At 45.1% G+C, this 15,042-nt stretch overlaps 1 protein-coding gene across 4 annotated transcripts in view; it reads right to left on the bottom strand.

The window, feature by feature from the left end:
- The window catches only part of CABLES1 (Cdk5 and Abl enzyme substrate 1), a 118,724-nt gene that overhangs the window by 72,742 nt on the left and 30,940 nt on the right, over positions 1 to 15,042 (bottom strand). The window lies entirely within an intron of this gene.

Below are 15,042 nucleotides of genomic sequence, written 5' to 3'. Positions count from 1 at the left end.
ATCTCAAAATCATTAGGATGTAATAAAAACAATCATGGTCTCTGGATGGCCATGACTTCAAAAGCAACCAGAATACAAGGGAGACATTCCTATGGGAGAGTGTCTCAGGCACCACAGGAATAAATACCAGGGCAGGATTGGGCACACACTGACTCTTCAGGCTGCGGAAGAATTGCAGAAGCACCTGATAAAACCTCCCCCACCTAGTTTGTTTTGCAGGACTGAAATGAGAACAGGTCCTAGTTAACTAAGACTAATCTGATACAGGGAGCAGGGTGGGACAGTGTTTAGCAACTGTACCCTACACCCGCTGAACAAGGACCATTAATTCACAGTAAACGATTTGGCTGAGGGAGGTGGACAGAAAAAAATCTGACTGGGTCTTTATCTTGGAAAAAAAAAAAGGTGGGAGGAATCAAATTAGGAGTACATCTACTTTGTATCACATTTGACAAAACTTAGGTTAAACACATGCAATTATAACCATTTGTGTTCTAAATAACAAGAAATGGAACAAATGCTTTTTGTTTTATGTGTACTTTTTCTGACCAGCTATCCTCAACATTTTGTTTCATGTTTTACTTTTGCTAAGACTATCAGAAAGGTCGTTTTTGCAAAGGCTTCACCAATCTCCTAAGAGCTTTTCTTCTTTTTTTTTCTTTTTCTTTGTATTCGACATTTTTTTTTTGTATCATTAATCTACAATTACATGAGCAACATTATGTTTACTAGACTCCCCCCATCGTCAAGTGCCCCCCACATACCCCATTACAGTCACTGTCCATCAGCATAGTAAGATGCTATAGAGTCACTACTTGTTTTCTCTGTGTTGTACAGCCCTCCCATGCCCCCCACCATACATTATGTTTATTAATCATAATGCCCCCTTTTCCCCCTTATCCCTCCCTTCCCACCCATTCTCCCCAGTCCCTTTCCCGTTGGTAAATGTTAGTCCATTCTTAGGTTCTGTGAGTCTGCTGCTGTTTTGTTCTTCAGTTTTTTTCTTTGTTCTTATACTCCACAGATGAGTGAAATCATTTGATACCTGTCATTTTTCACCTGGCTTATTCATTGAGCATAATACCCTCTAGCTCCATCCATGTTGTTGCAAATGGTAGGATTTGTTTTCTTCTTATGGCTGAATAATATTCCATTGTGTATATGTACCACATCTTCTTTATCCATTCATCTACTGATGGACACTTAGGTTGCTTCCATTTCTTGGCTATTGTAAATAGTGCTGTGATAAACATAGGGGTGCATATGTCTTTTTCAAACTGAGCTGCTGCATTCGTAGGGTAAATTCCTAGAAGTGGAATGCCTGGGTCAAAGGGTATTTCTGTTTTTAGTTTTTTGAGAAATCTCCATACTGCGTTCCACAATGGTTGAACTAATTTACATTCCCACCAGCAGTGTAGGAGGGTTCCCCTTTCTCCACATCCTTGCCAGCATTTGTTGTTGTTTGTATTTTGGGTGGTGGCCATCCTTACTGGTATGAGGTGATATCTCATTGTTGTTTTAATTTGCATTGCTCTGATGATTAGCGATGTGGTGCATCTTTTCATGTGCCTGTTGGCCATCTGAATTTCTTCTTTGCAGAATTGTCTGTTCAGATCCTCTGTCCATTTTTTAACTGGATTATTTGCTTTTTGTTTGTTGAGGTGCTTGAGCTCTTTATATATTTTGGATGTCAACCTTTTATCAGATCTGTCATTTATGAATATATTCTCCCATACTGTAGGATGCCTTTTTGTTCTATTGATGGTGTCCTTTGCTGTACAGAATCTTTTCAGCTTGACATAGTCCCACTTGTTCATTTTTGCTTTTGTTTCCCCTTGCCCGAGGAGATATGTTCATGAAGAAGTTGCTCATGTTTATGTCCAAGAGATTTCTGCCTATGCTTTTTTCTAAGAGTCTTACGGTTTCATAACTAACATTCAGGTCTTTGATACTTTTCGAATTTACTTTTGTGTATGGGGTTAGACAATGATCCAGTTTCATTCTCTTGCATGTAGCTGTCCAGTTTTGCCAGCACCAGCTGTTGAAGAGGCTGTCATTTCCCCATTGTATGTCCACGGTTCCTTTATCATATATTAATTGACTGTATATTTGGGTTAATATCTGGAGTCTCTATTCTGTTCCACTGGTCTGTGGCTCTGTTCTTGTGCCAGTACCAAATTGTCTTGATTACTGTGGCTTTGTAGTAGAGCTTAAAGTTGGGAAGCGAGATCCCCCCTGTTTTTTCTCCCTTCTCAGGATTGCTTTGGCTATTTGAGGTCTTTTGTGGTTCCATATGAATTTTAGAACTATTTGCTCCAGTTCATTGAAGAATGCTGTTGGTATTTTGATAGGAATTGCATTAAATCTGTAGATTGCTTTAGGTAGGATGGCCATTTTGACAATATTAATTCTTCCTAGCCAAGAGCATGGGATGAGTTTCCATTTGTTAGTGTCCTATTTAATTTCTCTTAAGAGTGCCTTGTAGTTTTCAGGGTGTAGGTCTTTCATTTCCTTGGTTAGGTTTATTCCGAGGTATTTTATTCTTTTTGATGCAATTGTGAATGGAGTTGTTTTCCTGATTTCTCTTTCTGCTAGTTCATCATTAGTGTACAGGAAAGCAATAGATTTCTGTGTATTAATTTTGTATCCTGCAACTTTGCTGAATTCAGATATTAGTTCTAGTAGTTTTGGAGTGGAGTCTTTAGGGTTTTTTATGTACAATATCATGTCATCTGCAAATAGTGACAGTTTAACTTCTTCTTTACCAATCTGGATGCTTTTTATTTCTTTGTGTTTTCTGATTGCCATGGCTAGGACCTCCAGAACTATGTTGAATAACAGTGAGGAGAGTGGGCATCCCTGTCTTCTTCCCGATCTTAGGTGAATAGCTTTCAGCTTCTTGCTGTTAAGTATGATGTTGGCTGTGGGTTTGTCATATATGGCCTTTATTATGTTGAGGTACTTGTCCTCTATACCCATTTTGTTGAGAGTTTTTATCATGAATGGATGTCAAATTTTGTTGAATGCTTTTTCAGCATCTATGGAGATGATCATGTGGTTTTGTCCTTCTTTTTGTTGATGTGGTGGATGATGTTGATGGATTTTCAAATGTTGTATCATCCTTGCATCCCTGAGATGAATCCCACTTGATCATGGTGTATGATCCTCTTGATGTATTTTTGAATTCGGTTTGCTAATATTTTGTTGAGTATTTTTGCATATATGTTCATCAGGGATATTGGTCTGTAATTTTCTTTTTTCGTGGTGTCTTTGCCTGGTTTTGGTATTAGAGTGATGCTGGCTTCATAGAATGAGTTTGGAAGTATTCCCTCCTCTTCTATTTTTTGGAAAACTTAAAGAAGAATGGGTATTATGTCTTCTCTTAAATGTCTGATAAAATTCAGCGGTGAATCCACCTGGTCCGGGAATTTGGTTCTTGAGTAGTTTTTTGATTACCAATTCAATTTCATTGCTGGTAATTAGTCTGTTTAGATTTTCTGTTGCTTCCTGGGTCAGTCTTGGAAGATTGTATTTTTCTAGGAAGTTATCCGTTTCTTCTAGGTTTTCCAGCTTGTTAGCATATAGAGTTTCATAGTATTCTCTAATAATTATTTGTATTTCTGTGGGGACCATTGTGATTTTTCCTTTCTCATTTCTGATTCTGTTTGTGTGTGTAGATTCTCTTTTTCTCTTAATAAGTCTGGCTAGGGGTTTACCTATTTTGTCTATTTTCTCAAAGAACCAGCTCTTGGTTTCGTTGATTTTTTCTATTGTTTTATTCTTCTCAATTTTATTTATTTCTTCTCTGATCTTTATTATGTCCCTCCTTCTGCAGACTTTGGACCTCATTTGTTCTTCTTTTTCCAGTTTCAGTAATTTCAACTTTAGACTATTCATTTGGGATTGTTTTTCCTTCTTTAAATAGGCCTGGATTGCTATATACTTTCCTCCTAAGAGGTTTTCTTAATCTTTCAAAAATATTCATTGCACACCCTCCTCTTTTCTCTCCAAAGCTAAACTGGCCTGATTCTCTCAGACCCTCAGCCGTCAACGTGTGAGAACCAAGAGTTATTTCTCCACCACCACCTTCAGTGTGCTCATGTCCTACTGGACCTTGGGCAAGATCTGCAGTTTCACTCTGCAATCTCCTTAGGATGAATTTCCATTTCCATGACACTGCCACATTTCCAGCAGTCAGCCAGACCTGAGGCAACGGCTGTGGGGAGACACTGGCCTTACCTGTGAGAGATGCACAGGGACTGGAGGTGGTGGAAACTGATTTCAGAAGTGATTTTATAGGTAACCAGTTCATTAGTAAGGAGTACTTGCCTCTGAGCCTTGCAGACTCTGGCACTTGGCCCACCAGGAGCCCCGTGACAGCACCCTGCAGTGGTGGCTTTGAAGCGTCCAGGCCATCAGTTGAGGCACAGCCCCTCCAAGTGCTGAGATGGTGGCAGATGCCCATTCAGTCACACTCCCTGCTGACCACCCTCCCCATCCAAGGACAATGTCATTCCACAAAGGAGAAGACATGCCAGGCCAAAAAGACTCAGATTTCAATCCTGGGGCCCAGAGGCTGTGGAGCCTTAGAAAACTCCTTCATCCTTGAGCTTCAGTTTCCTCATCTATGAGATGGGAAAAGGAGAGTAAGAAAAAGAGACTTAGATTCCTTGGCACTGGGCAGTCAATGACTAGTAGCTGCTGGATTTTTGATTGACTGTCTAGTTCCCTCCACTGGGGCTGCCCTCTGACCTGGCCCCTCCCCAAGCCCCTGCAGCTGACTCCTCAGCCTGGCTGTCCTAGCCCTGGCCCCTTCTCCAACCCCATCAGCGGTAGGGTAACCCCGAAATGCTCTGCGCCTAAGCTCACCCATGACACGTGCTCCTTTCCCACCCGCACCCTCCTCCCAGCATAACTGCACGTCACATTTGCTGATGTGCTGGCCACCTATAAAATTAGTCTCTCCGGGTTGCCATGCACTGTTCTCACTTCATACCAGTGTCTCCTCCACAGCCTGAAAGTAGTGATTAAAATGACAGTTACTCTGTTTATCTCTGGCTAGTGTTCTGAGTTTTAAGATCAACAATGAAATGTTAATTGAAGTATACAGACCTAAATTGCAATTAGACATAACTTAGATCCACAGGCAGAAATAAATGGGTAGGTTTCAAATCCTGGAAATCTTAAGTTCTGTCAAACTTCAAGCCTTCCTTTGTGAAAAAGCATTTTCAGGTGACCAGCAACCAGGGAGGGTGACTGAAGCAGCTGTGCAGATTCAAGGACTCTCCTCCCTCAATTTTCCTAACAGAATCCACCAGGAAGCTCTGGTTGGCTCCTTGGGCAGCAGATACAATGCAAGGTCCCAGCATAGGCCAGACAGAGGCATCCGCTCAGCACACCACGCTCACCCCCTCAGCGCACCAACTGCGAGCCTGGCCCACTGGGAATACACGGCTGACCCAGGCTTGACTCCTGTCCTCAAGAGCTCATGTTCAAGGGGCAACCACCAAGGAATTCCACTGACAAGCCCTCAAGCTCTCCCGGCATTCAAGGGACTTCCTCAAGTCCCTCAGGAGGGACTCCCGCCCTCCTCACACCCCTAGGGCAGCCCGGTTAGTTCCACTTGGAAATGCCAAGTGAACATGAGGCCCCCGCAGGCAGCCTGGGACCCCACAGACGCTTGACTAAACTTTCAGAGGAGGGTGTTCACCCTAGTAAACAATAGGTCCATTCACAAAAGTACACAATCTGATGATCCCCCATCAGAAAGCTGCCAGCCTTTTCCTGTCCTGGAAAAGATAGGTACTTATTTGGGAAATAACCAAATCAGAATATACCTTTCTATATACATGAAGGACTTGTTTTTAAAAAGCCAGTACACCTGACATTCTCTTCATGAGCTGAACTGCTATAGATTTTTTTTCTCTCTCTCTCTCTCTTTCACACACAACACACACACACACACACACACACAAGCACACAGGGTGGGCACTTAAGGTTTGGATTCCTCAAAGAGAAAAAAAATCCCAAACACAAATGCCCATGAGTTCCTGTAAATTCAGCAGATATGGTTCCCTTTGTCATGAAATGAACTGAGCAATATATTCTTTGAGATGGACATACAGAGCTTGGAAAGAATCAGTCACTATGAAGAAACAGCACCATTAAAACGAAGCTGGGATGTGTGCCTCTCCTATATAAAAAAAGGACTTGTTCATTGCCACAGGGCCTGCCCTGTGATGGTACCCTGCCCATGCTCATCTCTGCTCCTGCCACCTTGCTAGATCCTTCCGAGGTATGTAGTGACTCCTTCCCTTGCCTCCTATTCTCACAAAGCCACAATGGGAGAGAAGGCCAAGGGCAGGGGGCCGACCTTCAGCAGGCCCTTTCCACCCTGCAATCTGCCTCATAAACTAAATCCATTACCATGTAAACGCTTACTGGGCACAGTTAACAAGCAGAGGTCATTGCATAATTTAGTGACTAAGGAAGAATACTTAGCCTTGGACCAAAATAGCATGCCCTCTTATTAACCAAGCTAACATTCAGTAAGAGCCCCATGCAAATGTCCATGACGGTCCTTAGAATGAGTGCCCTGAACTCAGGGGTTCTGTCTTGTCTGGCATTTTCAATTTGGGCCCTTCCACACTGGCCATGAACTTTTGAGGCCCATGTGGCTTTTATTCAATGCTCGTAGGGCAGTCAGCCTTGTTAAGCCCTAGACTCATTCTAGAACATTATTCTTTGAATGCCTAACTCTGTCTCAGTGAGGAAGGGCTAGTCCATGACCAGTGGATTATCTGTATATACTTACTTGGACCAAATTAATCCACTTACCATCAGGGCTAATGGTTCACTGCAGTGCAAGTCACTGTGTGCTCCTGGAACACAGGACTGGTCACAGTGGTAGTTAAAATAAATGCACTTACACTGAAAGCTTAAGGAAAGGTCAGTTGAAGAAGTGGAGAAAGGTCACTCAAAGGAACATGTGACTGGGGTGACAGAGGACTGGGTGAGGCACGACCAGGACCGGTATTTCTGAAATGGCTTTTAGGTGCAAAAATGTCCCTGGTTCCATTTTCAGGACAGGAGCAGTGACTCATCATTCACACTAACTGATGGGGGTCGGGGACCTGCAGGCCCAGTGTTTGGCCACCCAAAAGGCTTCCTGGCCAGAGCTATGTCGTCAGCCAGTGGGCAGTGATTCTGGGGACCCCAGGAGAGTGGGGGGGAAGGTGGGAGCTGTGCTCAGGACTTCTGGAAAAGGGCCATCTCTCAGCCTGGTAAGCGGAGTGCCTCAGGGCGACAACCGGTGTGTGCCAGGAGGGGGGCCGTGCCAGAGGAGCCTCACCAGAGCTGGACTCTGGGCTCACTGCTGTCCCTGCTGACTGGGAGGGCCAGGCAGGGTCTTCCTGGGGTCCAGCTGTCAAGGCCAATCCCCTCACAAGGTGACCTGGGATAGCAGCTCGGCCCCGAAAGTCGGCATCAGGCAGTGGGCACCACAGGGGACAGCTCTGGCCCAAGAGTTAGGACCAGCATGTGACAAGGAAGGTGACCCCCTGGCCTCGGCAACAGTGTCAAATAAGGAAGCTGGGCTGGACCAATGCTCTCCACCCTGGCTGCACGCTGGAGTCCCAGGGGAACAGAATTAAAAATCACTGGAGGAAAAACATGAGCTCTGAGAGCAGGAGGGGGGCTAGGCCGTCGGACCAGCCATGCTATTCTCCCAGAAAGGTGGCTCCCTGGGCAGCGCCGGGTCTCCCCAGTAAGAAGCCCCTGCCCTGCCTGTACATCAGGCCATGAGAAGGCACAGTCATCTCTTCACAGGGGTGAAGGAGCTGAGGGCATCATGGATGCCTCAGCCACTCAGGTGATGCGCAAGCCGAGGTCGGGATGACCTCAGATCCCCTCAGACAGTTATTATGACCAAAACAGAACAAAAATCCAGCCCAACCACAGAAATAACTCATTAATACAGCATAAGACACCCACACACTTGCAACTTATTTGCTTTGCTACTTCAGTCCCCCACTGACCAGCTCCCTCCCCCAGACAAACTGAACCACAATGGACAGAGCTGTTCAGGAAAGGGACTCTGCTGTCCTCACCTGGGCAGCCCTAGGGGTGGAGCATGCTTAGCAAACAGTAGGTACTCAATTAAGGCTGGCCCAATAAATGAACGAACTCCATCATCGGGCAGATGGGTGCTCGTGGGCTTTTCCAGAGAGTGCCCGACTTTACAACTCAATGCATTTCTACACACAGTTATGAGTGGGCCCTCTATCTGATATATGGGCTCCTGGTCTGATCAACAGAAGCCCATAAATCATCCTCAGAAAGCTTCCCGATGCCTTACCCAACAAAAGTCAGGGCAGACAGAAGCTGATGGGGCAGCTGGGAAGGCCTGACAGTCCCCACCAAGCCCAGCTGAGCAGCTTACAGGTATAAACCCGATCTGTTTAAAATGGGTTTCTTCTGTTTGAGCTGATGTAACATTCATTTTTCCAAATGGAATTTGTATTGCTTTTGTGGCTATAAAAATAATACCTGTCACTATAATAAATTCAAATAAGGAAATGTATGATGCAGAAAATGAAGAAATGACCTGCAAACCCCAGTGCTCAGAGAACACCCTGCTAAGATTTGGTTTATGTCCTTTCAGACTGTTCTCTAGCTCCACATCTATTATTAATGTAACACACACACACACACACACACACACACACACACACACACACACACACACACACACAGGTGCCTGTGACTGAAACTGGGAAGCATCTGTCTCTTCAGAAACCAAGGCAGCAGGGAAGAGCACGCAGCTGGGCCTGGCCGCACCCCTGGCGACACCTGCAGCATCTGAGCAGGACACGAACATGGGAGCAGCCAAGAGAGAATCCTGGGTTCTGTCCCCTGTTGGGAAGCAATCTCCGAGGCTGGGTTCCCTTCTCTGGCTTTGGACCAGCAAGTGAGGAAGGTGGCCAGCACACATGGGCCATGTTTGACTGCTCCCAGGACCTGAAGTGGGGAGATCAAGGACCACCAGTAGGTTAGGGCTCCAATCTCACCCTCGGTTCCTGCTCCTGATACCCAGAAGTCCAGCAGCCTTTGACATGCCAGGCTGCAGCTGTGAGAGCAGTGGCCCAAGTCCCATCTTGGGGCTGGATGACTATCAGGACACAAAACCTACTACCTCGGGTAGAGTGGGAGCTATAGGGCTGGGGCCAGGCAGGACTGGACAGTGGGCACCCCCCACTTCGTCCTAGAGACTAAAGAAGACTTCATCTCTTGGCCTCCTTTCTGACTTGAGTTGCAAAGTTTCTAAGGGGCCTAACCAGGGCCCAGAAAGAAAAGGTGTGGGGTTCACTAGCCTAGCAAGCAGGGGTGGCCTTTTTAGCAGACAGAAAATCCCTTTGTAAGATGTCCTTAGATGCCATCCTCTAGCAGCTCTTGTATCTCCACATCACAGACACAGTCTCCATTCTGGAAACAGTGCTCAGCTCACGCACAAAAGGTAGTCCTAAAAAGCAGAGTATAGATCCACAATTTGTAAACAGATTTACCAAGGGAGTCTACTATTAAAGGAGCCCTAGAAACTCTATACATCCAAGAATTGTATTTTCATTGATAAATCTTCATGAAATGCTGGTTTTCAAACACCAAGCTCTCAAAGCCAAATGCACCTCCAACACCCCACTGCTATTTCCTTTCCCTAATACAGCTTTAAGCTGTTAGAGGCCACAGGACCATGAGCATGCTCTCCAGATCCGGCAACGACATTATGATAACTTTATTCATGATTTGGCAAATTTTAAAGCCAAGATTCCAGATGCTCCTTTAACAGAAGTCAAATCAGATTGTGCTCAACTGGAGAAGCAAACTGTTTTGCACCAATACATATGTGTTCACAAATGTGGGAAGAAAAGTCAGCTGTCACCTCTTAATAGAAGCTGTGTAGCCTCTTCAAGCAAATATGGCCTTGGCTTCAGCTCATCAGATACACACTTAGTTCTCCTTTTCATGGATCTAAAGCCTTACCAGAGAGAGCAGAGGTGGTAATGAAACTGAGCATGGCCCTTCTTGCTTACCTGGCAACAGCTGCTTTTTAGATGGTGGAGGTGATCCCAAGAAGAGCTGTGGAATCTGCCAGTGCAGGGGCAGACTGGCTGGGCCAGGTCCCAGGGTGGAGTGACCAGCAGAGCACCCTGTCCAGACCAGTCAGCCCCTGTAATGCTTATGAGCAAAGGGCACCCAGCTGGCTTAAGCAAGGCAAAACCTCTCCCCAGGGCAGCCTAGGAGCCAAAGCTAGTTCCATACCCAGTATAGGAGGGAAGCAACTCAAAATCCCCAGCAGTGTATAGGAGTCTTTGTAAAGAAAGGAAAATAGATTAAGGGAAAAAAAAGAGGACACACAGATCAAGAAACAAACTGCTAGGAAACTGATTTTGAATCTGACCACGTTTTAAAGTCTCCAGCTGATGGATCAGACAAAAATCAAACTTTGAAATCCATACATCCACAGTTGCCAATAAGCTTGGTCAAATAAGATTTGTTTCTACATTTTTATACTCAGGTCAAGACTCCAAATGCCTACAGGGACTACAGAGGCACTCGTCTAGTCTGACTTTACTTTTGTTTCAGGGTTCTCATCAGACTTGCCAAATCCTGGAAAACTGAGGCGTGAAGTCATCTCAGTGCTCAGGGCTCTTCAGAGGTGGACTTGTTAGCAGGTCCTAGTAATGGCTCAGCAGTCACTCCTCAGATCCCCCGTCTACCCTGCCCACCACCACCCTGCTAATCTTACAGAACACCCTGTCCATCATGTCATTCCCCAATTTGAAGATCTCCAGTGATTCCTTCTGACAAAGGGATCAGACTGAAAAGTGAGAAAACAGCAGCAGACACAGAGGATCTGGCTGTCCCACAGGCACCTGCCCAGTCTCCTTTGGCATCCTTGGGTCTCAGGAAACAAAGGGGCCGGCCTAGGGCCATGGGCTGAATGAGTGTTGCATTTTAATTCCTGCTCAGCCTCACCCTGGATCCAGCCTGCAGCTGGAGAGAGAAAGCTGACCACATGTGCACGTGTATTGGTCAAAAAAAAAAAAAAAATCAGGATCCAGAAAGGTTTAGGTTTTGTGCAGCAGGTGAGATGAAAGACATTTTCCTTGCTATGGAGCATGCTGGATACCCACAGTGGGGGACAAGCGAGGGCCAAGCCAGGACATGGTGAGGGTGGGAAGGAGATAGGAGCAAGAGAAAACCTCTCAAAATAAAAAGGTAACCAGTCCGAGGGGTTTGAAGCCAACTCATGTATGTTCTGGGTGGACTAAAGAATCCAAGAAATTCAAATCCAGGTGCTCTCTGTGAAAGGGATCCCCTGAGCCAGTGGGGAGGGTGGCTGGGAATCCAGCCCCTGGGCCCAGAGTTTAAGGCCAGGACAGACCAGGTGTGGAGTGTGGGAGGCAGGGGAGGACATGAATGACCTCAAAGGAGAGCCAAGATCTAACTGGGAAGACGCAAGGAGAGTTCCTCCTGGAGGAGAGCAGCGCTGAGGTTGGAGGGGTGAACTCAGGATGGACTTCTTACCCACACGATCATGGGAGCTGAACTGGATGGAGCTGAACAGGATGGAACACCGGATTTGTGGACAAACAATTCCCTGAAGCAAAGTCAGGAAGGAGCCAGGAGACAGGCCCCCACCCAGATGGCAGAGCTGGAGAGACCCCAAGAGCCAAGTGAATATGTGGAGATAGGGGCTTGTACTGGGCTGGCTCCATAGCAGGTGGGACAAGAGCATGCACTTCACACAGGTGTGTGTACTTGGGCAGCATTTCCTTGTGACATTAGAAGACCAAAGAAGGTGCAGGGACACCTGCAGGGCTTCTGTGGGGGAGTGAAGGGGTAGACTAGCAGGCTGGAGTTGCTTCCTTGACAGAGGTTAACTGCACCCTGCTCCCATGCCCATGGGCACCTGAGTGGTGTCTGAAGGACCCACAATCTCCACTCATCTCCAGCTTGTGCAGGAAGCATGTTTATCCGGGATCCTGTCCTCTGTACTCAGAACAGGGCCTCCTCTTACACGTCCAACCTTGACAATGACCTGAGCATCAGTGAACTCACCTTTCTCTCCCAAACATTAGGAGGACTTACTGGTGCTTTGCACGAATGCCTTTGCATGCGAAAGACTTTCTGAGCCAGATACATGTTTATTTTCCATTAGAAAGCAAAATGAGGGCTGTCTCCCCTAACTCTATGGGTTTGCAGCCCAAAAAATGGGAAATGGACAGAAGAAGGCCAAACCCTGGAGGTAAACTATTCTCCCTGGCTCCCCAGTCCTGAATTGCTGAGATGTCACTGGAGCTAATTAGATCCAGCAGAGAGCCAGGCCAGGCTGGTTACTTCTGTACTGGTATTTAATGGGACTTATAGGAGGCTGCCTTCCAGCATGATTGCTCCCCTGAGTGTCTCCCTTGGTTTCCGGCTTGACCTTTCTCTGTTCTGAAGGGCCTTCAATAGAAACAGATTTGGATAACTCAGAAACAACATGCAATTATTTATAACAAATTTGGGATTGATGGGTTTCATCAATCTTTACTTTCTAGTTTTTCAGATTAACCATGGCCCACGCTCAAAAGCAGCTATGGTAACAAAGACTGATGCTTCCTTGTCTGTCCAGCTGCAAGCAGTAGTGTCCCTTTTCCTACCAAGGGGCTCAAACGACCTCATTCCTTTCTGGAAGCCATTTTACAAAAAATGCCTCGTTTCTCCTTGGACACTGGTGTTTATTCCCTTTTTGAAAGCTGAATGGGGGTTGAGCACAGTGGAATCACTGGCTTCATGGGGGAGTTTATGGGGATAAGGAATGCCCCAAGGGGGAGCAAATCTTAGTTTAAAAGAAAACTCAGAAGCTGCCTCACCTGCTCTTCAGCCACCCAAATCCAACCGTCCTCCTAAGGCACAGGGTAATGCCACCTGCCCTGTGAAGCTGTACCTGACATTTTCTGAATTCCTACAGCATTTGGTACCCCTACTGTACTTGGAAATATTCGTGTCTAGATACTTATAGAATGATGGATTTTTATTCTTATTTTACATCCTGTGACAGCAGGTACCTTGAAAACAGAGAACTATGTCTTTCTGTCTCTGAAACTCCTTCAATGACTAGCATAATGCCTTGTCATAGTAGGTGCTCAATAAATCCTTAAGTGTAGCACAGACAACTGTCTGCAGCTACATGTGGCCCACGAGGGGTAAGGATGGATCTTAACTGCTCCAGGGAGTCAGATTAGCATTGCTCTGAGGGACTCTTCTGAGACCCTCAGCCAGCCAGCAGAAGTCCGAGCCATATCAGGAAAGAGACCTAAAACAAAAGGTGGGACGCCAGAGACCATCAGATCACTGATGTTCAAACTTCTCTGGAGCAGCAGAATGCTTTTTTCCAAAATCTTATGACAAATCCCAAAATATAAAACAGATTAATTGTAAATCTTATAAAGTTGAATATATTAAAATTTTCTTATAACTCAATCACTACTAGAGTGGTAAAGCTATTTTGATGTATAGACAAATTCAGGAGTTATGAATGACATTTCTAGTCTAAGGTCAATCTCAGATCTAATTTATTTCTTTTGGTCTTGCTTATACAGTATGGAGATAATCCTAACTGTAGGTGCCCATGGTAACCACTTTAAAATATCTCAAGATCCAATTCAATTAAATAGATGTGGCAGGTGAAGCTTAGTTGGACAAAATCAACTTCCTCTGGCTGCACAAGTTAATTAATACGTAACTGATGTACAGATAGATATCAGTGTGATAGGGTTTGTTATATAACACTATTGGGTTGGTATTTTATTGCAGTTTTAAAAACACTTTATATACAACTGTATCTATACAAAATAATTACATAATATATACTCATAAATTATACCTCAAAATGTTAAAAATAGAATTCCCTCATATGCCTGCCAACTCCATTCCTAGATATAACTCAAGAGAAATGAAAGCACACCCACAGAAATATCTATACATGAATGTTCATAGCAGCATTATTTATAATAGGCAAGATGTAAAAACAATACAAATATACATCAATTAATGAATGGATGAATGAAATGCAATATTATTCAGCCAAAAAAGGGCATGCAGTACTGATTACACTCTACAACCCAGACAGACCTTGAAAACATGCTAAGTGAAAGAAGCCAGTTGCAAAACTACATAGTGTATGATTCCAATTATATGAACCGCCCAGACTAGGAAAATCCATAAAGACATCTAAAGACAGAAAGTAGATTACTGGTTGCCTGGGGCTTGGTGTGTGTGGGGGGTGGAATGGGGAGTGAATGCTAATGGCCATGGGATTTCTTTTTAGGGTGGTGAAAATATTCTAAAATTAGATCATGGAGATAGTTGCACAACTTTGTGAATATACTAAAAATCATTGAAGAGTACACTTAAAGCAGATGGTGTATGAATTATATCTCAATCAAGCTGTTAAAATATGTATATATGATACATAAAGTCTATATATGTAGAAAAATATGTACTGGGAAAAAAAACACAGTGAAAATAAATCAACCATTTGGAACTACTACAGCCCTTGCTGATCCTTAGAGCTCCAGGTAATTCTGCAAATTTTGAAACTATGGGTCTTGTTCAATTTCCCTTGACTTAAGCTGTGAAGACTGAGAGCTCTGCTGACCTGCCCAGACGAGAGCTAAAAAGCAGGAGAGCAAGGACAGGGCCCAGACCATCCCATGGCAGAGATGTGGGTTAAACTGGCTTTTGGGCGCTGTTTGCAGCCCTCAGCAGCAAGCACCCAGTGAGAACAGAAGGCAGGGGTCCTGGAGCCCCTCAACACAACACGGCCAGCGCATCACTTTCAGGGGGACGTCATTTGCTCCTGCATTTCCCACAGGTGCAAGTCCACTCTGCCTCCAGCCTGCATCACCCAGCACCTCTTGCAGCCCACAGTCCCCAGCTCTGTCCCTGCATCCCCACAGGTCAAAAAGGAAACCTCTTGTTGCACACAGCAAAGTA

This window comes from Manis pentadactyla, chromosome 6 (genome assembly GCF_030020395.1).
Source record: "Manis pentadactyla isolate mManPen7 chromosome 6, mManPen7.hap1, whole genome shotgun sequence".
NCBI classification, from domain to species: domain Eukaryota; kingdom Metazoa; phylum Chordata; class Mammalia; order Pholidota; family Manidae; genus Manis; species Manis pentadactyla.
Note: the sequence above shows the minus strand (reverse complement) of the source record. Positions and strands in the feature narration are given on the sequence as shown.